The sequence below is a fragment of the Macaca mulatta genome, chromosome 1 (genome assembly GCF_049350105.2).
Source record: "Macaca mulatta isolate MMU2019108-1 chromosome 1, T2T-MMU8v2.0, whole genome shotgun sequence".
Taxonomy (NCBI): Eukaryota; Metazoa; Chordata; class Mammalia; order Primates; family Cercopithecidae; genus Macaca; species Macaca mulatta.
This window is the reverse complement of record NC_133406.1, coordinates 20,958,192-20,982,787: the sequence shown is the minus strand read 5'-3', so window position 1 is coordinate 20,982,787 and position 24,596 is coordinate 20,958,192. Positions and strand designations below refer to the sequence as shown.

Here is a 24,596-nt window from a genome sequence, read left to right as displayed (position 1 = left end):
ATTGTCCTAGATGTCAATTTGTGACACAGACCTAGATCATCTCACCTTAAGGAGGGAGGAGAGGTTGAACAACTGAATGAGAAATACTTTTTTTAAAAAATAGGAATGCAAAGATTTACTAAAAGAAGAATATAATAAAATAACGTTTTTTGAAATATTATCCTTCCCCTCCATCATGTGTCGCCATTTTCTTTACAAGTTAATAGTTCTATATAAGCCAACAGTTGTCAGTGTTTGTCATTCTAGGAATGGACAAAAAGCTTGTGAGCCTCTTTATCCTGGTTTGTTTTTCAAAGGCCTTTCAGGAAAGAATGGAGAGGATCCAAAATGTTTGGGAAATGTATAGATTGAGGGGTGAGGCATTTCCCACTGCACACTAGAAAAATATTCCTCCAGGTTTGGGAAGGGAAAGAGTACCAGAAGGGAGTTGTTGAGAACAGAGAGTTCTGTGGACCCAAGAAAGAGAAAGACCCTCTTCCTTTATTAATCTGATATAAGCCCAGGAAGGTGGTTTGAGGTCTGTGGTGGTCTCGAGATCAGAGGATGGACCTAGTTTCCTAAATGAGGATGTTTAGACTATGCAGGGACAACCAAAGGCAATCTTTAGAAGATGGCTGAAAAGTAGCACAAGAATTCTTGTGTCGTTACGTATGAGAAGGAAGGGGCAGAGAAAACTGCCATACCTAGAAGAGCCACGGAGAGAGGACCATGGGCATCACAGTGATGACTGGTGTGGATGGATGCATGAGGTCCAGACAGCATGCCTACCAGTCTTGGCCGATATAAGCTCCCCAACTAATCTTAGATTCAAACTGGGGAAAGGAGAGGAAGCACACAAATTTTGTACCATCCCAGTGGAATGTGAGCTTGAAATCCAGTTTAAGTCAAAGCACAAAAGTTAAATTTCAATCACATCTGAATTTGAGGCCTCAGATTTATGCAAGCTTAACTGCCGCTGTGTTGTAAACTTCATTCATTTGTATCTTGAGTTTCCAATTAGATGCATACCCTGAGACCAAATGCCTTACACATTCTTTCATTCCTTTCAGCACTTCATGGTCACACAGCCATTTAAACAGATACTTGTAGAGAAACTATAAGTTTCCAGGACTACTTAGTTTTTGAAGACACATCTTTGAACAAAACTGAGACTGTTCTTGATCTCATAGAGCTCACAGTCTAGTACAGGAAACAGACAATAATCAAAAGAACAAATACATGACATGTTAGGTAGTGGTTAAGTGCAGTAAAAAATATGAATCAAAGCAAGTGGAATATCTAGATTGTTCATTAATATTGGTTTTTTTTTCATTTTTATTTCAATAGCTTTTGAGGTACTAGTGTTTTTTGTTATATGAATAAATAATATAGTGGTGAATTCTGATATTTTAGTACACCCATTACATTATGGTAATGTCTACATTATACCTAATATGCAATCTTTTATCTCTATGCTACCTCCCACCCTCCCCGTGCTGAGTCTACAAAGTTCTTTATACCACTCTGTATGACTTTGGGTTAGAGTGTGCATTCATTTTGAATCCATGATATTTGCTCAATAAAACTGTGGAACTGAATTGACTGGAAGTCATACTCTTTAAAGCACTGGCGATAATTTCAATAAACTAAGACCATTTTCTAAAGAAAGCCAAAATAGGCAAATGAGAGAAACAAATATTTATATAGGATTAAAAAATGATGCAAACCATCCAAGGATTTCATCAATTAACTGCAAAGCAAGAGAAGTAAAAACAAAAATCACTCAAGAACTAAATTTATTTTTATTAGTTCAAATTCAAATTAATTTCAAACTCAAGGTTCATGCAGTGTTATGGCATCATGAGAAAAAAGCATAGGCTTTGAAGCTGAATTCTGTATCCCTGTATTACATACAACACTGAAGATGGAAATGATTTATATGGATTATCATTGCTTATGATCATAGTGGAGCATGGGATATTTTGAATATCTAGAGGGTGCCCTGAGGGTTCTCTTTTGGAATTTGTGTGTGGCCTTCTTTTTCCAGCACTTAACTTCTGAACCTTGCCTTCCTGGAGGAGGATACAGTCAGTATGTTACCTCAGTACCCAGTGCTCAGAACTCCTGCTCCACCTGCAGTCCTCTCTAGCAAGTCTCTGCCCCTGCTGCCAGCCACTCTGGATTTTCTGATGCCATGTTCTTTCCCCTTTCCAACTCTTGAGACTTGCTTTTCCTAATGTCTTTTCTTCTAATCAGGCTACTTGAAGTTTCTTAATAGATTCCTAGCAAATTATGTAATACTAGTGAGTGATGAAAAACTTCTGTAGCACCCAAAAATCATATGATAATAACCCCTTCTGGCTTTTAGGAGTTACATATCATATGGTCCCTCCCTGTCTCCAGCTGTACTGATGTTCTTTCAACATACCTGTGGTTCCTTCCATTAAAATTGTTTACCATACTGTATTGTGAGTTTGTTTATGGATCTGTCTTTCCTCAGGGACTGTGAGGTCGTTAAAGACTAAGACTGTGTAGCCGGGTGTGGTGGCTCACGCCTGTAATCCCAGCACTTTGGGAGTCAGAGGCAGGCGGATCATGAGGTCAGGAGATGGAGACCATCCTGGCTAACACGGTGAAACCCCATCTCTACTAAAAAAAAAAAAAAAAAAAGATTAAAAAAAAAATTAGCTGGGCATGGTGGCGGGCACCTGTAGTCCCAGCTACTTGGGAGGCTGAGGCAGGAGAATGGCATGAACCTGGAAGGTGGAGCTTGCAGTGAGCCGAGATCACATCACTGCACTCCAGCCTGAGCAATAGAGTGAGACTCCGTCTCAAAAAAAAAAAAAAAAAAAAATAAGACTGTGTCTTATTTTATCTTTTAACTACAAGCTTGATGTAAACTGGGAGGTCAGGTACCTTGTTCAACAAAATGAAGAAATAAACTAGCATCATAGTCATGTTATGTACATGGAACACCTTGGCTCTTTGCCTAGCATTATGTTAGTGATCTTACATGTATTAAAATATTCATTTTGGTGGAGCATGGTGGCTCACGCCTGTAATCCCAGCACTTTGGGAAGCCGACATGGGAGGATCACAAAAGCTTAGGAGTTCAAGACCAGCCTGCACAACATAATGAGACTTTGTCTTTACTAAAAGTTAAAAAAAAAAAAACAAAACTAGCCAAGCATGGTGGCACACCTGTTGTCACAGCTACTAGGGAGGCTGAAGCAAGAGGACTGAGGCTTGCTTGAATTTGGTAGATCAAGGCTACAGTGAGCTATCATTGCACCACTGCACTCCACCCCAGGCAACAGAGAGAGAGACTGGCTCAAAAAAAATTGTACACACACTCATTTTAGCATTTTCCTCTTGAAGATAAGGGTGTGGATGTTTCAGTTAAATCACTTATGGTGAACATCTAATAGACAAACTTACCAGGCCAAGCCACAGGAAGCTTCAGTGGAAAGAGAAACTTTTTAGCAGATTTTTTTTTAGCTTTTAGCTTTCCCAAATCACATGTAAATGTTTCTGCCTCTGTGTACAATACCAGTTTTGGCTCTGGGATCCTGAATGAGTCATTGTACAAAGGCAAAGACACAGAAGGGGAAAGGGCTTTGCCACATTTAAGCATTTCCATTTACTCTAGATTTATATCCATATTCCATCCACCCACAACTAAAGTCTGAAAAGGGCATTGTTTTGACAAGTTGTTTCCTTGAGACGATGTGGAATACTATCTTCATTAAGCTGCAGTTTTCCCAGAAGAATGCCTTGAGAAACTAGTTGGGGTTCTTCTCCAATAACATTCAAAACCATCAACTAATTCTTCTATGAACAGATTCAAACCACAAAGGTTGTAAACGACATTGGAAGAAACCAGACCAGCTACAGGCATTCATATTTTTTTCAATGTAGGATGAAACTTGCTTGCATCCTAGCCATGCTGAGAGGGCCTGAGCTGGTGGGAACGCAGCAGCTGAGGCCCAGCAATCCTGAGCCCTTCATCTCCCGAGGGAGCAGTGTCTTTTAAGGTGCCATAGGGATCAGTTAATTAGGCCAGACTGAGGTTCTTGGGTCATGTCTGAAAGAGGAAACGACAAAATCTTCATGGGAAAATTATGCAGAAATGAAAATAGCTGGAATATACAAGTATTATCTGGCACCCTAGGGAGATTGTAAGTATAGCCTGAAAAAGAAGTAGGCGGCAGAGATAATGGAAAAAAGAAAAAAGAACTGGATTAGAAGTTTAGACCCAGCTGTGTTACAATATTCCAGTGTGTGTTGGTCTCTTTCTCTAGGCCTCAGTTTCCTTCTAGGAAATGTCATTTCTAGTTACATTCTGTGAGATACTTTCTAGTGTTGAAATTCTGTGGTGCTGTTTTCAACTAAAGTCCCCTGGATTAAAAGCAAAATAGATACAAAAGAGAACATAAAACAAGATTAATTTTAAATGTGTGAAAAATTAGTAACATGGAAATAGAAAGAGGGAAAAATTTGCGGGCTGGGAGTCTGGGCTTCTCTATCCACCTCACTTCTCACCCTACATCCAAACTTTGTGTCTCAGAGAGAACAAAACTGGTGATGTTAGATCCTCAAATGGGACCCTTAAAATCCTCTTTGACTATGAAGAACCCAAAGAGGACCCTAGACTTAAAGAATCCTCTTTGACTATGAAGCCTTTTCTGATCCCACCCTCCCCAACCCCAGGTACCCCTCCTGTGGGTTTTTCACTTGCCCAGATAGAAATAAGTATTCTTCCTTTTTGCTTTAAATCACCCTTAGTACATATCTGCAAAAAACCACATCTTATTCTTTAATAACTACTTCTTTAGTTGTCCTAACTAGACTAGCCTGGACTAGAATGTCAACTACTTGATGAAAAGGATGCTATCTGAATCACCTTGGTGTTCTCCAGACCCATGACAGTACTAAGCCCATAATAAAACCTCAAAAAATATACGTGCTGAGTAAATGGGAAAGTGAATGATTATGATGAAAAAGAAATTTGAGCACAGATAAAAGGGAAAGGTGGTTGACAATAGATTACCTTTCAAATCCTTTGCAAATCTGAGATTGTTAAACTTTTATCGATTCACTTAACCAAGTGGTTTTCTAAATATCTGTGATTTTGTGACTATCCTCTTCCCTACCCACCCTCACCACTGTGTTCTCAGACACGCTTACCTCTTTCTTGCACTTACACTTCTGCCTCTCTCTCCAGCACCCAGGATATCAGCATTCTTTGGCTGACTACTACATTCATCCTTCTCTTCCCTCTGTATCTATAAATGATTGCTTGTTCCCTAGTCTTAGGATGACAGGTTAGGAGAAAAGCATCTTTTAAACTGATTTCCAAATTGCCTAGGAGATGTACTTTTCTTTGTGAAGTTCCTTTTAAGCAAGGGTGCTGTTGCAATTAATTATAACCCAGTTTTAATGATATTCTTCTTACTGGATGAATGTGTATCTGCCAATTGATTAATAAATCATCACAAGTCTATTCATCAGCTTCTTCCTCCTTCTTTCTCACTCCTCCTCCCTTCCTACCTCCAAACCCCACTTAACCGTAAGAAAAATGGTCTTGGCCGGGTATGATGGCTCAGGTCTGTAATCCCAGCACTTTGGCAGGCCGAGCTGGGTGGATTGTCTGAGGTCAGGGGTTCAAGACCAGGCTGGCCAACATGGTGAAACCTGGTCTCTACTAAAAATACAAAAAAAAAAAAAAAAAAGAAAGAAATTAGTCGGGCATGGTGGTATGTACCTGTAATCCCAATTACATGGGAAGCTGAGGCAAGAGAATTGCCTGAACCTGGGAGGCGGAGGGTGCAGTGAGCTGAGATCATACCACTTCTCTTCAGCCTGGGCAATGGAGTGAGACTCTGTCTCAAAAAAAAAAAAGAATAAAAATGGTCTTGTCTGTCTTAGTTTATTCCTGATCATGATCACAGATTTTCAGTTTTGATTGAGATTAGAAAGAAATGATCAGAGAACTGATATGTAGATTTCAGAGTACTCTGACACAGGAAACCTGGAGCAGTGGAGGACTGCTTCAACACTTTGATTCTAGAAAAAGCAGAAAACACCTTGTGTTTTTATTAGGAAGGTGTTGCAAAACATTGGTTCATCCTAGTGAAATTTTCAGGATCATTTAAACACACTCAGTGCTCAAATCATACTTATTGTTTGGTGTTCCCAATCAGAATCATGCAACACTTTCATCACAGATGAGATTCCCATCTGCAACTGGATAGAGTACTGATATGAGTTAGAATTATAGGATGTCAAATGTGCTCCAGATTCTTCATTTTTATAGATGATGAAATTCGGGCTCAGGATAGAGTGGCCTATCCAAAGTTACACAAACAATTAATGGTAAATCCAAGGCTAGAATCCAATGTCTAGTGGCCATGTGTTAGCAATATAATGGTGTTTTCCAAACAGCTCCTATGAAGACTAAAATTCCCACCCTTAAATTCATTTCTTATTTGTTTTACATTTGTCCCCAGAAAACCCCAAGCAAAGCATCAATATGCAAGTCGGAAGAATTGTACATTCTTATAGCATTCATTGCCATAAATTTGGTTCTTAGAGTAGTTTCTGATCCTTAGTAGAAAGTAGAATTCTGAGAGAATTGAGAACACTTGGATGTTGGGAGTGAAAGGAACTTCCTAGAACAATATTTTCAGGTATGTGTTTTGCAGAACATTTGTGATCTATAAGATGTGAATTATGGACCAAAAAAAGAGATAATCTTGGTCAAATCAATTGAGAAATGTCGAAATGTAGTTAAATTAATTTTTTAAAGACTTTTGCTTCACAAAAGACCCTGTAAAGAGGATGAAAGAACAAGATCAGATGGAGAAAATCTTTGCAAACCAAATACCTAACAAAAGACTTTTATGTAGAATATATAAAGAACTCTCAAAATTCAACAGTAAAATTTGGAAAATGAGCAAAAGACAGGAAAGACATTTCATCAAGAATATATGAATGCAAAATTATTAATGATGTTCAACATGCCCACTAGAATGGCTATAATCAGAGAGACATGCAATACCAAGTGTTGGGAAGGATGTGGAGAAACTAGATATTTCATACATTGCTGATGGGACTGTAAAATGGTACAGCTACTCAGGAAGATAATTTGGCAGTTACTTAGTAAACTAATATATATTTAAGATACAACCCAGCAATCATGTTCCTGGGTGTTAATCTCAGAAAAATGAAAACATACATCCACAAAAATACATGTATATGAATATTCGTAGAAGCTTCATTTGTAATAGCCAAGAATTGGAAACAACTCAAATGCTTTTCAATGAATGAATGTTTAAATAAATGGCAGTATATACATAGCACAGAAAATGCGTCAATTGATACATGTAGCAACATGGATGGATCTCAAAGGAATTACGCTGAGTGAAAATAAGTCAATCTCGAAAGATTATACATGATCATATGTATGATTCCATTTATATAACATTCTCAAAGCGACAAAATTGTAAAGCTAGAGATAGTGGTTGCTGAAGACCAAGGGCACAGCTCAGTGTAACTATAGGAGTAGCACAATATCTAGGTTGGAGTTATAAATCTGGGAGTCATCAGCATACAGATAGCATTTAAAGCTATGAGACTGGATGAGATCACTTTGGGATAAGTGAAGATAGAAAAGATGAGAAGTCCAAGGACCAAACTGTGGGTTCTGATACATTACGAATCCACAAGAAAAGGAGGGATCAGCATAAGATATTAAAAGACATGGCCAGAGAGTGTTAGAGTGGTGAGATTTGGGGTGATATTTCTCTTTACATTTTCTTTACTGTGGCTTTATTACTTGAAAAATTTTTTAAAAGATCCAAATATATCTCTCTTCTTTGATGTGTTTGTAAACTCCTTGAAGACAGAGCAAATCTATGTCTTTATTTGGGATTGTTTATATACTTCACCTCCACTGAGAAACCAATATTCTTCACAGAGAAAAAGATTGTTAATTTAAGGAATACATTAGCTAAGGCATTCAGTAGGCATGATAGAGGATCGAGTTCATCTCGTATAGGTTTGCATTGTCTTACATAAATGTAACTTGAGGAAAAAAGAAAAATTATAAAATGTGTTACTAGATAACCTTCAGGGTTGAATTTTCCCTCTTCCAGATTCTAAGCTTCATAAGGTCAGGAACAGTATCTATCCAGTTCTTTGCACAACGCTTTCCATTTAGTAAAGTTCCATAAAATTTGAAACATGTTTGTCTGCTAAAATCCCCCAAAACCCAAATGCTACATTTAGGAAAAACTCTTTTGCCAGTAACTGAGCTCTGTGCAGAACTTGCTTATAATTTTTATATGTTCAAATTTTTTCCCTTTTATGGATGGAGTTTTATAGATCATAAATTCAGCTGCTCAGACAACCCTAGAAGTTATTTATTCTTACTCTCTCTACCAATCCTCTTATGTTGAATTACTGACTCAACAGAGCTTAGCTGAAACTGGCACTTTTCTAACACTAATAATATTTTCTATTTTTTGGGAGTTTTTCTGCCAAGAGCTTAAAAAAGTAACGAGGTAGGCAGTAAAAGGCATTTCCTCTCCGAAGGCCAAATCTTGAAAGCTCACATCAAGATTTGCATCAGCCAATGTAAGACTTTCTCCATTCCCACCATACCTGACTTTAGTAGCTTTTCTTTAGCAGAGATTTAGGGAATGTGGGTTCTGCTCGTAGACAAATCATTTAATCTCAAAGCTGTAATGACTCGATTATAATGCTATAATCACCACATCACCTTCGCATCTCATAATTTTGCTGTGGGAACATCTGAGACAATATTCACAAGTGGGTTCAAGACATATTGATGGTTAAAGGCCACTGCCCTAAATACAGATGTTCTTTACATATTTGTCTTTGGCTATCTTTTTTCGTTGCACTCATTTATGATCATTGCAGTGATTGCTTCCAAAAGATTAAATCTGCTACTTGTATCCCCAGTCTTCCTCTCTCTCTAATGCTCAGTTCTGGATAATCAGTAAGTAGCTCTGTACCAACAAAGCCTAGGCTATGTTTTAAGAAAAGCTCAGGGACCAACTGGAGAACCCAATGATCATCTTTGGGGCCTTGTGTCCTGAGTCAGCCCAGATTCATTAGGTGGTATTAAGTTAAATGAATTAGCTGAGTACTTCCAGCCTCAAGCCCATATTAATCTAAGAACTGTGGCAGTGATGTACCTAACAACAGGAATACCACGTACTGAGCCAGGGCAGCTGAGAGAAGGCAGAGAAAGATAAATAGATGAGAATCATAACTAGCAATTATTAGTGCTTTATGATGTTAACTCATCTATCACCAAAAGCTTGCATGGCAATTACCATCTTCCCCATTTTATTTTATTTTATTATTTATTTTGAGATGGAGCCTTGCTCTGTCGCTCAGGTTGGAGTGCAGTGGCGTGATCTCAGCTCACTGCAACCTCTGCCTCCTGGCTTTAAGCGATTCTCCTGCATCAGCCTCCCAAGTAGCTGGGACTACAGGCGACTGCCACAATGCCCGGCTAACTTTTGTATTTTTAGTAGAGACAGGATTTTGCCATGCTGGCCACGCTGGTCTCCAACTCCTGACCTCAGGTGATCCACCCGCCTTGGCCTCCCGAAATGCTGGGATTACAGGGGTGAGCCACCGTGCCTGACGTTCCTCATTTTATTAAAAAGGAAACAGCAGCATGGAAAGAGTGAGTGATTTTCTCAAATAAATATTAAGGGTTTGGCAGAAGGTTGGAGTCACAGTTTAATCATCTTTCATTTTGTGAAAAACATAAATAGAATGATAACAAACACACTAATTAAGAGACTATTGCCATAGCGCAGGTGGGAAGATGATGGAGACTTAAAAGCTTCTATATGGAAGAACTTATTCTTTCTTCCTTACATTTCCATAAAGGAGACACTTCTACTGTACTCCTCATAGAGAAGATAATATTGAAGTGAATACTTCCAGTCTCTCCATCTTCACCTATATTTATTCCAACTCGGGGAGCAGAGATAGCTGATTTGACATTTAAGCACCTCATGCTCTATAGAGTGACTTCACTTAAGGAAAGTTTATTCAGTTGAATGGCAATATGAGCACATTTCTCTTGTACCTTTTTGTGTTTTCTGCCCTGGGTTTAAGAGGGAACAGGGCTTTCTCACCTCTTCCTCCCATTATGAAGCAGGCAGAGGGGCAGTTGTTCTCCCACTTGGTTGAGGTGGGCTATTCTTCAACTTCCTCCTTGACTTTTGGATGAGTAAATTGGGCTCAAATGTTCCCACCCATTGGTGCCGATGTCCACATTTAGGGTGAGGTATAAAGATGGTCACAAGTCAACCCCAGTTACAATCTCAAATCCAGCTTCACCAAGAAGCTGTCTATTTTGTTTTACTGACAGCCAACAATAAAGCTGACTCTTTCTTCCGTCTATCTTTCTAGACCTGTTAGGGTGCTAAGGAGAAGACGAGTTATTAGCACCCAAGAGAAGCACCAGTGGGGATGGAAATACAAGGTTCACATTCACTGAGCTGTGGTTTTTTATTTTTTATTTTTTTATTTTTCCAGGGAAATGGGTATTCTTGATATTTAGAGCAAACTCTGCTTCTCTGTTTAATCAGTGCCCAGAACAAGGAAATGGGTTAGTCTCTCTGAGCCTTAGATTCCTGATCTGTAAAATAAGGATTAAGGATAGCTCATTTTAAACAAGAGTAATGCTATTTTCTACCCCCTTAGGCTCATAAGAGGATATGTACAGAGCCTGGTGAGTTTTATATCATCTCATCTTGAATGACAATCAAAACTCCTTCTGGGCCTCCAGGACACCCTGATGGAGTGTCAGCAGTTATTAAAGTAAAAGAGCAAAGATAAACAACAGGAGTCTTTGATCCCGGGGCCTGGTAATAGTCCATTAAAAAAAACAGAGGATGAGATCCAGTTATGCTCTCTAACCCTATTAAAACCTAGGCAGATCTGACTCTGCATGTTTCCTGGGCCTGCTGACCTTACCCAGATCTAATAAAGAAAGTGGTTTTATCTTTGCTTTTACTAACACTGTCACTCTCTGTACTAAGGGAGGTAATAAGGGTGAGAAGAGAGTGGGATCTGGAAAGTTGAGCACCAGCTGTCCTAACTACGTATTTATGAGATACCCTTTGTGTCTAATGTCTCTTTTCCATGGAAGAAACAGTCAAGGCCCATAGAGATTGATGATATGCTCAAAGTTACTGAGCAAGTTGGAGTAGGAAAAACTAAGAAAATGAGTTAATTGATTGAAAGAACATTCATTGATCATCCACCATGGGCCAACATTGTACTAGGCTGTAAGAGTGGGATTAAAAATATGAATAAACATGAGTCCTTTCTCATCCTTTAGGAGCAATAAAATATTGATGGTTCTATTAGAGAACATTGTAAAAGATGTAACAAGATCACTGAGTGGGGAGTGCCCATTTTTCTAGAAGAAAAGATTCAGAACATCACTATCAAAAAGTTATATGTAATATAAATTATATATCAAAAAGGTTATATATAAAACCTATATATATTCATATATGTCATTCATATATATATATATATATATATATATATATATATATCAACTTTTACCCAATTCAATTGCAATGTAATTTCCATAACTGGAATATGGCATATATAGGTGATTTAAAGTGGCATATATAGGTGATTTAAAAATATTTTTAGTAGAGTTAAATGCAATTTAATTGGATTTGTTTGCCTGATAGTGAATCTTAATAGTTACTGATTGCATATTAAATTGATCTAAATTAGCAGGTTACCCCTGTCACAGATAATATGCTTAGAAACATACAGCTTAAGAATGGCACCATCACTGGGCTGAGAAAAACCTTGAAAGCTCAACAATTCATTTGACTAGAACAAAACTCACATTTTCTTATCAGTTCTTTTCTTATAATTATTCAGATGATTATTTTCTTTCCAGCTTCTATTTTAGATTTAGGGGGGACATGTGCAGATTTGTTACATGGGTAAATTATGTGTTGCTGGGGTTTGGTATACAGATTATTTTCTCACCTAGGTAATGAGCATAGTAGTATTCAATAGGTAGGCTTTCAATCCTCGTAGGCTTTCAATCCTCACCCTTCTCCCACCGTTCACCCTCTAGTAGGCCCTGGTGTCTATTATTCCCTTCTTTGTGTCTATGTGTACTTAATGTTTAGCTCTCACTTATAAGTGAGAACATGCAGTATTTGGCTTTCTGTTCCTGCATTAAATCACTTAGGGTAATGGCCCCCAGCTGCATCCATGTTGCTGCAAAGGACATGATTTCATTCTTTTTATGGCTATGTAGTATTCCATAGTGTATATGTACCACATTTTCTTTATCCGATCTACTGTGGATGAGAATCTAGGTTGATTCCATGCAGATGACTATTTTATGTATATTGGAATGACTTTCTAATTTTTGGAAAGTTTATCATTGCAATAAATTCCAGAGGAATCAGCAGGTAAAACTAGACTCATCATAGATTGCTCGCAGACACAAGTGGGTTTTGTAACAATATATCACTGTAAGAAGAACTGTTCTTCCCAGTGATAAGAGTTGTAGTAAAGTGCTTGGGGTTTTTTTGTTTGTTTGTTTGTTTGTTTGTTTGTTTTCTGAGAGTTTGACTCTGTCGCCCAGGCTGGAGTGCAGCAGCACGCAATCTCGGCTCACTGCAACCTCCACCTCCTGGGTTCAAGCGATTCTCCTGCCTCAGCATCCTGAGTAGCTGGGCCTACAGGTGCGCGCCACCATGCCCAGCTAATTTTTTGTATTTTTTAGTAGAGATGGGGTTTCATCGTGTTAGCCAGGATGGTCTCGATCTCCTTACCTCGTGATCCACCCTCCTTGGCCTCCCAAAGTGCTGGGATTATAGGCGTGAGGCACCACACCTGGCCCTGTGCTTGGGTATCCTTTCTCACAAATGGCTGCTTGTTTTTAACTGATGGCCAACTTGAAGGCATAATCTGAGTGATGTATCTGAAGAAGATTATTATACCTCAACTCCACAGAGCGAAGTGGAGTTATTTTTCAAGCTACTTTATTTTTTAAGCTACTATTTATTGAGCACACACAATGGATCAAGTGCCATTTTAGATGCTTTTTATGTATTATCATAAGTAATCCTCATAAACCTTTGAAATTGGTATTATTATACCCATTTTTACAGATGCATAATCAGAAATTCCAAGAGGTAAAATAATACATCTAAATTTACACAGGTACTAAATGGTAAAACTAGGATTTGCTTTTGCATTCTCAATTGTGATACAGTAATCACTATGCCAGGCATTTCGGATGATGAGGCAATACAAAAGCCTTGATTCCTGATTTTTAAGATCTTACAATATGCTTGGAGAATCAGATATTTATGAAAGCAAAATGATGTCAATGCTAAAGTTTTAGAAGCAAAATCTTACAGCAATATTTAAAAAGAAAAAATATAGATAGGTTTCTTGGAATTTTGTGAAACTTCAAAAGAAAATATTTTCAACAAGTTATCATGGGGAAAAGAGAACTCCAGGCAAGTGTTCTGGTACAAGTATGTGAGCTTTGCTCAGATATCCATGGGTAGGTGGCTGAATAGAGTTCATGGTGCAGTACATGAGGGATATAGGAGAGGATTAAGCTGGAAAAGTGGAAGTAAATGAAAAGAGCAAGACCACAGACTACCTATCCTGCAACACACACAAAAGGAAGAATTTTAAAGCTATGAATATTCTGGTGTATTTCAGGATTTCTTAGTGGGAAAAAATCTTTTTCATTGTTGTTTTGAGGAAATTTACTCAGCAGACTATATTCAATAATGTAACCTAAGATTTTATTTCTCAGACCTTCTCTTTCCAGTACCTCCTATCTATCTAGATAATATGGAAGCCAGGGAGAAGAATGGAAACCCAAGATCTATGAGCCCTTATGGCATATGAAAAGTGGGTGTTATCTGAAAAGTAGAACTCTAGATGAAACCAGGCCTTTCCCAACAATGGAGCCCAGGACAATGCTGTCTTCAATGTCCATGCCATTAGACTTGTTATAGATGAGCTTCTATAATGATGGCTTTCTGGTTAATTAAACCCTCTGAATGATTCTGTGTAACACTGACTTCTGTGATTCATCACAGAACAAGTCTTCATTCTTTCGTGGATTATTACTGTTTTCGGTGACTATATTTGGTTGTTTACTCTTTTTGGCACCAATCACCCAGTGAGTCAACAACCATTGTGAACAAATTACCCTCATTGTCTTTTATGAGTCCCTTAATTTACTTTATTTTTCATTTGTTGCAAATGTCATTGTTTCTGCTAATGTTGTTTTTAAACATCTGTCAAGATAAAAAATTAAAAAAATCACTTGTAATCCTTGTAGCTTGTTTTCTTCATGAGTTGTAGACGCTACTGTATGATAAACCTCAAGCAGTTGGGAAAAATATGTTTGATAAACTACTGTGTTAAATGCTTTGGAGATCATTCCTGAGCAGGAGTAGCATAATGCATTAGTAAGTATATAGTGAAACTTCAGGAGAGATGGAAAGTGTTTACTCATTGAAGTAATTTCTGGGAAAGAAACTTGGAACAGACTTTAGAGGATTCTGTGTTCTGTTTCTGGGTCTTCTTTTGTTAAAATGGCAAAATTATAGCTTTGGAGATGATGGGCTTTATCTTCTTGACTCTAGACCTCAAGCTGTTTCCAGTAAATGCTATTACCAAATTACTCATTGACTTGAAGTACATCTCAAATTGACAACAATAGTGAAAATGGCAATAGTAGTAATGTTAGCTCTCAGCTATTGTGTGCATACAGTAGGTCAGAACTATACTAAATCCTTTTCATAGGTTATTACATTTAGTGTTTAACAAAACTTAAAACTAAACATTTTAACTCCATTTTATATTAGAGTTTAATTATCTTAAGCAAAGTTACACAGTGAAGGAGCCAGTCTTTTGTTTGATTCTAAGGCCTGTGTCCTTAACCAATACAATATTCTATCTCTCAGATTCAGAGTCTTTTTCAAACCAACACGTGTATATGTGTGTGTGTTGTGTGAATGTGTGTAAATGTCTCCTCCTTCTTTTTTTTAAATATTACTTTAAGTTCTGGGATACATATGCTGAATGTGCAGGCTTGTTACAAAGGTATACATGTGCCATGGTGGTTTGCTGCACCTATCAACCTGTCATCTAGGTTTTAAGCCCTGCATGCATTAGGTATTTGTCCTAATACTCTCCCTCCCCTTTACTCCCAACCCCGAACAGGTCCCAGTGTGTGATGTTCCCCTCCCTGTGTCCATGTGTTCTCACTGTTCATCTCCTGCTTATGAGTGAGAACATGCAGTGTTTGGTTTTCTGTTTCTGTGTTAGTTTGCTAAGGATGATGGTTTCCAGCTTCATCCATGTCCCTGCGAAGGACATGAACTCATTCATTTTCATGGCTGCATAGTATTCCATGGTGTATATGCACCACATTTTCTTTATCCAGTCTATCATTGATGGGCAGTAAATGCATCCTTCTATGTATAAAGACACCTATACAAATGTATCTTTGCACTTCTGAGTATAGAATGTTTGCAAACATGTAGTAGAACTATTACCACTCACAGTGAGCTGCAGCTATAGAGACTCCTTTTATTCTCTCTTCCCTACAGTCCAACCAATACAGCTTTGCAGAAGTAACTTTATTTTAAATAGATCTGATGATGTCACTACTGCCCTCAGAAAACTTTAGAAGTTCCCTATAGAAAATGTAATAAAGCCTAAACTCCTCAGCCCTCTGTAAACATCTCCCCTGCTGAACTTTCTAATCCTATATTTCATTACATCTTCCCTCCAATTCTAAGCTCTTCTTATAGTAGGCTACCATCATTCCCACCAGTATACACACAGTTTCCTGACTGTGTATCTTTTTTTCATGCTGTCCCTTCTGCCTGACATTCAATACTTGTCCTCAGTCTTAAACATCTTTTAAGACCCAGATGAAAACACTTAAGAACAGAATCTGCCTTGTTTTCTCATTAAATATTACATTTGATTATGGTGTGTTTTAAAGTTTGCCTTAGAGCATAATACTCACTTGTGTATGCATCTATCTTATCTCACAACTCTCTTCCACCTGTGCTCCTTTCAAGCACGAGAACACCTGGTTTTTTTGTTTTTAGAATTTCTTGCATAATGCTTAACACATGCTCAGAAAATGTTGGTTAACTTGAAGCAAATATTCACTAATGTTATTTATTTTTATAACTACTTCATTCCACCAGTGCAAAGAATGTACCTATGCTATGAAATGGCCAAAATGTAAATATTTTTCTGACATATTTAAAAATATGCCATGTTTGATCCATTATCTCTCTATCCTCAAGGAGCCACTAACTCAGATGTTTAGGTCAAAACTTTTATATATCTCATCTATAAGACATGAATCAAAAATTTTTAAAAAGTTATTATTTTAAGAAAGCTCTTTCTATACAAGGAAGAGGTTTAATTCAATGCCTCACTTCCTTTATTCCAGTGCTAGCTGTGAAACGTGAAGAAGTAGCCTGAGGTGCTTGAGATTAATACTCTATGGACAATTAATCTAGTTCAATCTTGAGCATAGAATACTTAATACAAGTACTATACTTATGTAGCCATTCATTTTCCTAACAAAGACTGATTATATCCCCAGGAAGTCAACCACAGCTCTCCATCACTTACAGTCACTGGCCAAAACTTCATTACCAGTGAAAATAGTGTGTCTTTTTCTATTTTAAATATTTATATATTATTTTTATGCATGAATATCTGTGTATGTCACTGTTCTCTATCTTAAACTAAACATTTAAGAATGGAATGGCCATGCCAAAGTCTGGTCAGCCTGATCATTTCAGTCATTTTAATTTAAAGAATGAATTGGATCAGCAACTTAATGATCTGAGTTAAGCTGGTTTGGAAATCAGATAATGTGAGAATAAACGACCGTGGGTTGCATAAGTGTGATCCATACCTACCTGGAAGGAAACCGCAAACCAGAATAACCATAGTCTGAAACATGGGGTGGAAAAATAGTTTCATCACAAGAAAATATTTTACTCCCAGTTTCTTCAGGCAGTGGAGGCCCTTCTAGAGAGAGACAAAATGCAACTATACCTAACAAGAGTTTAGAGCAGTGGAAGGGAATCTCCCAGCTATGTTCAGACCAGAAGATAATATTTCAAGTAAGCCACAGAGGTCTTCATTCATTCATTTAACAAGGCCTGCTCTGTGCCAGGCACCATTTTAAGAACTGAGGATACAGTTAAGAACAACAACAAAAATCTGCCATTATTAAACTTACATTCTAATCTGAGAAGAAAATAATCAAATGAACACATAATACAATATCAGTTATTATAGAAGAAAAGTAAAGTAGGGTCAAGACATCTAGCATTTGGGGATAAGTCAGATAACAGATAGAATTTCAGAGGGAGTGGTCGGGGTCTCTTACCTGAAGACAAGTGAGCAGAAACCCAAAGGAGGCAAGGAAGCAAGCCATGAAGAGATCTTAGGAAGAGTGTTTCAGGCAGAGAGAACAACAAGTACAAAGACTGGGTGAGAGTGGTTGGTGGGTTTGAGGAACAACCAATAAAGTCATAGTGCCTGGGGCACTGTGAGCTACGGGTAGAGTGACTGAACATAAGATCAGAGAGGTAGCCAAGAAGAAGATCATGTTAGACCCAAGCACAGATACTTTTATAATTGAGGTAAAATTTACATACAGTGAAATGCATAGATTTTAGGATTAGATAACTTTTTTAAAATTTAGGAATAGGATCTCACTTTGTTGCCCAGGCCAGAGTGCAATGGCTTTTCCTAGGAATAATTGTAGAGAACTATTGCCTCGATCTCTTGGGCTCAGTAGATCCTCCTGCCTCAGCCTGCTGAGTAGCTGGGGCTATAGGTATGTGCCATTACACCTGGCTGAGATACATTTTGACAAGTATATTCATTCATGTAACCATCACCTCAAACAAGGCACAGAATATTTCTATTTTGGCCTGGTGCAGTGGCTCACCACCTGTAACCTCAGCACTTTCAAAGGCAGAGGCTAGAGGATCACTTGAGTCCAAAAGTTCAAGATCAGCCTGGGCAGCATAGCAAGACTCTGTCTTGACAAAACATTTAAAAATTAGCCAGATGCAGTGGAATGCATCTGTGGTCCCAGCTGCTTGAGAGACTGAGGTGGGAGGATCACTTGAGCCCTAGAGTTTGAGGCTACAGTGAGCTGTGATCACAACACTGCAGCCTGGGTGAGAGAGTGAAACCCTCTCTCTAATTTTTTTTTTCCAATTATCCCTAAGAGTTCCTTCATCTCCACTTCCAGTCAATCTCCACCCTGTCTCCTGATGCATATGGTCTAGTTTTTCTTTTTCCCACCACGAATTAGTTCCACCCATTCTAGAACTTCATATGAATGAAACCATAGAGTATACATTCTTTTGATAAGGCTCTGTTTGTTCAATATGTTTTTAGATTTATTTATGTTTTTGCGTACACTATTAGTCAATTCTTTTTTTAACTGCTGATTAGTTAATATTCCAATATATGACCATTCCACAATTATTTATCTATTTTTCTGTTGATATTCATTTGAATGTATTCTAATTTCTGACTATTAGGAATAAAGATATTATTTTAATAACTCACTGTGTTGACATATCTTTGTATTTCTCTTGGGTAAATACTTAGAGTGGAATTGCTGGGGCATAGGGCAAGTGTATTTTTTCCTTTTAATGAAAAAAAAAACCTGCTGAACAGTTTTCTAAAATAGTTGTACCTTTTTTCAAGTTCTTTTGAGGCACTCATTTATTTATTTTGGAATTCAGATAAGAACAAACACATCATAGACAGTCATTGTACAAAGTAATTCAGTTATCTCAATTGCAATTAATAAACATTTTTTCTTCAAGACAGTTAACACTTTTTCAGATCAATCTGAGTGCCACCTTATGCAAAAACTAAATTTAAAAAAAAGTCTAAATAGATTAAGAGAATAGAAGCCAATTATGCTTTTCTCAGTTGGAAGTATTTCAACAAAACTGTTTCAGTAATATAAATCAAATCAAGAGGAGGTGAACTTCAGTTTAATTCCTGAAATACAATTCATAAAATAAGACCTTTATGTTTAAGAGGTCCTTTAAACTGGCTTTTATTGTACTGTCATTTCCAAAATCTCATTAAGAGGGAGAAGGAAAAAAAAACCTTATTTAAGATGTTCTGACTTTTAGTAGCCACTAGTTTTATGTCTTCTTTATGCCATTTAGAAGGCAATCTTTTTCCATTTGGTAACCACTTTTCTTTTTCTTTTTTTTTTTTTTTTTTAGAGACGGATTCTTGCTCTGTCACTCAGGCTGGAGTGCAGTGGCGCAATCTCAGCTCACTGCAACCTCTGCCTCCCAGGTTCTAGCAATTCTCCTGCCTCAGCCTCCCAAGTAGCTGGGATTATAGGCACAGGCCGCCACCCCCGGCTAATTTTTTTTTTTGGGATATTAATAGGGATAGGGGTTCACCGTGTTGCCCAGGCTGGTCTTGAACTCCTGAGCTTAGGCGATCCACCCACCTCGGGCTCCCAAAGTGCTAGGGTTATAGGCATGAGCCACCGTGCCCGGCCGGTAACCGTTTTTTTCCCACTGTTCTCCCAGCTGTGGTAACAGAACCCCAATTTCTTTCCCTGAAGAGATCCCCACTTTCCTGACGTCGTGACACTTGCAGGAAATGGGATTCACCACTGCTGCATTTCCTTTCAGAGACAGTGCTCTCCTTGGTACCTCAGTAGCTCACATACACGAGTAGTTGCATCACAAGTAGTTGCATCACGTTCCCTAGAACCTATAATGAAGTCTTAATCGAGTTTTAATGGTTCTGAACTATCCGTTGCTTTAACTAAATTTTTCATATTTTTAACGATAAAAAATCCAAGGCTTTTCTCTTTTGGTGCAGTCTTCGACCTCAAATCCACTTTTGCAACATCATCCTATCATTTCAATAATGAGGCAAAAAGAGTCATTGACTTTGGTGAAAAACTTTCAACATTTTTACTGACCTTATTAAACTCTTCTAAACTTTAATTAGCAGGTAAACCTACATAAGGAGCCACATCAAGATCACAGATAAGGGGAATCAAATGATTTACATGGTTACCAACAAATTTTTTTTCAGTTCCACCCAAATCGTCATTCCTGATATTCCAGCCAAGCGTTTTGCATTTTCTGCAATTGTTTACAAAGTCTCAGGACCGTGGTCACCAGGTTGCTCTACAATTGTCCCATAAAAGTGTAGGAAGGTCTAGCTAAGTTGGGAAGAATATTAAGAGGAAAGTTCAACCTGTGCTAAGTGGAAGCTCATGAGTTTCTTATTTTAATTTAGCAATCAACACTGTGAGAGTTTCTGCAACTCCTGGAGCATTTTGGAAATTTGAACTTGAATATTGCTGCAATTTTCATGTTTAGTTAAAAGAAAACATTTGGATTTTGTTCTAACTTATCCTGTTCAGATTGTGGCAATTAATATGATTTTGACACTGAATTCTCTAAGGTGTTTGAACCTTTCCAAATAATGTTATTTGCAGTTCCTGTTATTATTTTCAAGGATATACGTAAATAATTATAAGATTTAATTAGTAAGAGTATTTGTCAGCCAGTCATGATCCGTACAAGTATTTTTAAAAAGCCAGTACTCTTATAAAACCTGAAATATCTTAAAAGTATAAGATAATCCTCTTTTATTTCTGTTTGGCACGTCCAGCAAATCTAACTTTCTTATTTTTTAAATCATGACCATTAAAGTCATCAAATAAGGTATCATTAAAATCTTAAAACAGAATTTACAGGGACAGCCTTGTGTTCAGCATCTTTCTGCCGGTCAGTTGTGACTTCGACTTCAGCATATCATCCATCAGTGGCAACATCAATCTCTAGTGTAGTAATCTTAACATTTTCTTTGTGAAGCCTGGCAGTAATTGTTCTGCGCTCTTCTCCTTTGTTGTTTATCATCCAAATCCTGGCTGCCTGAAACATCGTCTTCATCTGAGTAGGAGTGGCAGTGTTGGCAAAGTCTACATTTCCAGGCTTTAGTCCATTGAATAAACCCCTCACTGTTCCTGCCCTCCTGCTTTTTTCTTTTTTCTTTTTTCTTCTTCTTTGAGATAGGGTCTCTGTCACCCAGACTGGAGTACAGGGTTGCTATCTCAGCTCACTGCAACCTCCACCTCCTGGGCTCAAGTGATTCTCTTGCCTCAGCCTCCTGAGTAGCTGGGACTACAGGTGCGTGCCACCGTGCCTGGTTAATTTTTGTAGAGACAGGGTCTTGCCATGTTGCCCAGACTGGTCTTGAACTCCTCAGCTCAAGCAATTTGTGCATCATGTCAGCCTCCCGAAGTGCCAGGATTACAGGGTGAGCCACCACACCTGCCCCCTCTGCTATTCTTAATTCATGATTCTCTTTCACAAGTAAATTGTCAAACTCTTCAATCCTTCTGAGAAAAGTGACTGGAATTATGGAGACTGCCACTTCATTGTAAATAGACATTGCTTCGGAAGGCAGACTACTACAACTACAGCTCAACGCTGGCCTGTGCCAAGGATACACGGGTCTCAGCATCGGGAGAGAACGTCAGCAGCCTTACAGGGACCCCGCCGATGCCGCACCCATGTTTCATTCCCTTCAATAATGTTCCAGAGTTCTGGTTCTTCCACATCCTACCCAACATTTAGTGTCATCAGTCATTTTAAATTTTAATCTTTTTTTGTAAGTGCATAGAACCATCTCATTGTGGTTTCAATGTGCCTTTTTTTTTTTTTTTTTTTTTTGACACGGTCTCAATCTGCCGCCCAGGCTGAAGTGCAGTGGCGCGATCTCAGGTCACTGCCACCTCCGCCTCCTGGTTTCAAGTGATTCTCCTGCCTCAGCCTCCCAAGTAGCTGGGATTACAGGCATGTGACACCACGCCCAGCTAGTTTTTGTATTTTTAGTAGAGACGGAGTTTCACCATGTTGTCCAGGATGGTCTCGATCTCTTGACCTCGTGAGCCACCCTCTGAGCATCCCAATGTGCTAAGATTATAGGCATGAGCCACTGCCCCTGGCCCATTGGCCATTTTTATATCATTCTTTGTAGAGAGTCTGTTCAAGGGTTTTGCCTATTATATTACTGGTTTGTAGGAGGTATTTATATATTCTTTATAGATCCATATAGGTTATACAATTTTCTAACTGTGAAGGAAAGCCATCAGAAGGTTCAGAACAAGGCAAAGCCAGTAGTTTAGTTATGCAGAATTTGCTCTGTGCAATTTTAGGGGCTGCCATTCACATTTATAGTCATCATAGGTATGTATATTTGTTACAGTTTTCCTTGATATAACAGTATATTTTGAGGAAGAAACAATTTTTTTTCTACTTTGCTCAGAAACACCACTTGAGGTAATGGTGGACCACTGCTGTAGATCTTGATAAGGATTATTTTGTCGTTTGTATGGATAATTAACTGTGAGGAGGCAAGGAGAAGGGGTCATGCAAGCAGAAGGTTGAAAGTGTCAATGAGGTGTTTTGGGAAATTTTGTTGTACTTTTTGCTTTTGACTGAATAAGGTATGAGAAGAAAGAGGCAATTTAAAGTAGTAGCTATTCAATTTATAAACAAAATTTAGAAGAAATATGAGGGGCCCCAATTATGCTGGATTGGAAGATGAAACTTTTTCACATCTCGTATCTCTCTAACTGATGTAATGTTCTCAAAGTAAGAAATAGCCTCAGAATCTAGATCAAATCAAGGGCAAGACTATAAACCTTTTGTTAAAATCCTTGAAAAGATTTATGGCTATGCTTGCTAGACTCTCTTAGCTTGGCAAAAAAGCTCCTGAGAATTTTAAAGGCATTATCCTGACACGATGTCTAAAGTGGAGAGAAACCTCTCCAAAAAATGAATTGTTGGAATGGATTTTGTCTTGTAAGATGAACTATAACCTGATAGATAATAGAACCCCCACAAAGTTTTAAGAGAGATGCATTACATTAAACTAAAAACATCAGAGATACTACAAAATCAAAGAGACTTCTCGGCTTCTAACTTTCCACAGGCTGAAAGTTTGCTGAGAGAGCTACTCAGCTGCCAACACAGCCATTGCTTATGAAAAAAGATGTTCCAGAGGGTAGAACCAAGACCTGGAGCAAGAAAGACCCAGATAGGGAAAAACAAGAGATGAGAAGAACCATGGGTTAGGGAACTATTAATACTTTCAGGGATTAGAACTGGGCCCTAATCGAGAAATAGTCCCTACTGTGGAAGGTGAAATGAGCAACATGTCCATGGCTGGAGGTAAGAATGGCTACAGACCAGTTCTTCCATGAGTTTCTTGTCCTTCACCTTTTGAATGGGAGTGTTTGTAGCCAATATCCTACTACTTTTTCAACATTACATATTGTAGGTATTGGAGGAGATGATGTCATTTTTGTTCAGAGGTATCTAGATTAAGAGGAGTGGTATCAAAGATGTGCTTGAGAAACTACATCCAAAGTGCCTCATCAGTATCTGGACCAGATTTATATGATGAGATCAAGAATTTTAAGCCTGATGCTCTGATTGAATGAGAATGTAGAGGGAATATGAATTACTCTGGCCTGAATTGGCTGTGGTAGATTGTTTTCAAAGATGGTTGCAACAACTCCGCATATTCTGCATGCCCCTCCTCCTGTTTGGAGGCAGAATTTGTACCCCTGTCCTGAATCTGGGATGTCTCTGTGACTCGTTTCGATCAACAAAATGTGGCAGAAGTGATGGTGTACAGTTTCTGAAGCCTGGCACGGTGATATCTTGTATCTTCTACCTCCAATCTTTTTGAACAGTTTCCTGAGGTTTCCTAGGATGAAAGAAAACACAGAGAGAAAGCCTGAGCCATTAGCCAGAGCCAACTGACAGACTTGGGAGTGGGGGCATCTTGGGGCTCACAGCTCAGCCAAGCCTCCGGGTGAAGGCAGCCCAGACAAAACCAGCCAATTCATAGAAGTGTGAAAAGATCATAGATTGTTATTGTTTTAGGCCACTAAGTTTTTGTGTGTTTTATTACACAATAATAGATAACGAAAGCAGAGATTGACTTCGTTATAAAAAATCTTTCATCAAAGAAAACTGGTTCGATGGCTTTACAAACAAATTCTATTATCTTTATGGAGGAATAAAACCATTCCATGAATACTCCCCAAGACAAAAGAGGAAGGAACACTTAAAGTCTAGTTTTATGAGATCAGCAAAACTGTGATGTAAATAATAAACAAGTACATTTCTTATAAGAAAAAAAAGCATTAGTTCACTATTCCTCATAATTATAGGTACTAATATCCCTAAGAAAATATTGAAAAATTGAATCAGGCAATATATAAAATGGAAAATATTTCAGTACCAAGTGAATTGTATTCTAAGAATGGAAGATTTTTCCAGGGGAAAAAATATAATCATCTCAATAGATGTGTAAAAATTTGAAAATCCAGTGCCCACTGATGATTAAGAAGTACTAAGAAAAATAAAAATAGAAAGAAATTTTCTCTGGTAAAGAACATCTATAAAAATTCTACAGCT

General features: G+C 38.1%; 1 pseudogene; it reads right to left on the bottom strand.

The window, feature by feature from the left end:
- Nucleotides 1–19,268: 19,268 nt before the first annotated feature.
- Nucleotides 19,269–21,627, bottom strand: LOC100428919 (CCA tRNA nucleotidyltransferase 1, mitochondrial-like; annotated as a pseudogene).
- Between the last annotated feature and the right edge of the window lie 2,969 nt (nt 21,628–24,596).